Genomic DNA, 863 nt, shown 5'->3' on the forward strand with positions numbered 1-863 from the left:
TGTGTGGACCTTAACAAACTACAGATAACATAGGGAAGAATGGGTATTCCAGAACACTTAATTGTGCTGATGAGGAATCTGTATATAGACCAAGAGGCAGTCATTCATACATAACAAAGAGACACTGAATGGTTTTAAAATTAGGCAAGGTGTGTGCCACAGTTGCATTCTGTTACTGTACTTATTCAATCTATACTGAGCAAATAATCTGAGAAACTGGATTATATGAAGAACGTGGCAGCAGGACTGGAGGATGGCTCATTAGCAACTTGTAGTATACAGATGACACAAACTTGCTACTTGTTAAGTAAGGAGGATTTGATATACTATACTAGGTTAAGACAAAAGAATACATCCTTCAGAATGGATAGTATCTCAATATTCAGATAACAAAAATCATCACAACTGGACAAATAAATAACATCATGATAAATGGAGAAAAGACTGAAGCTGTCAAAGACTTCAATTTGCTTGGATCCATAATCAACACTTAAGGAAGCAGCAATCAAGAAATCAATTTACTGCACTAAGCAAACCTGCTGCACAAGACCTCTTACAGTGTTCAAAAGCAAAGATGTCACCTTGTATACATGTGAAAGTTTGACAATGAACAAGGAAAACATATAGAACATATACAGATGCATTAGAATTATGGTGGTGACAAGGAATATTTAAAGTCATGGACTGCCAGAAAAACAAACATATTTCTGCTGGAAGAAGTACAGCCAGAATGTTACTTAGAAGCCAGGATGGTGAAACTTCATCTTTCTTACTTTGGACATATTATCAGGAGGGACCTGATCCCGGATAATGAAATCATGATTTAAAAAGTGGTGGACCTTCAAAAAAGAGGAAGACTTTCA

At 36.2% G+C, this 863-nt stretch overlaps 1 protein-coding gene across 1 annotated transcript in view; it reads right to left on the reverse strand.

The window, feature by feature from the left end:
- The window catches only part of KIAA1109 (KIAA1109 ortholog), a 340,787-nt gene that overhangs the window by 194,985 nt on the left and 144,939 nt on the right, over positions 1-863 (reverse strand). The window lies entirely within an intron of this gene.

This window comes from Chrysochloris asiatica, unplaced genomic scaffold (assembly GCF_000296735.1).
Source record: "Chrysochloris asiatica unplaced genomic scaffold, ChrAsi1.0 scaffold00088, whole genome shotgun sequence".
Taxonomy (NCBI): Eukaryota; Metazoa; Chordata; class Mammalia; order Afrosoricida; family Chrysochloridae; genus Chrysochloris; species Chrysochloris asiatica.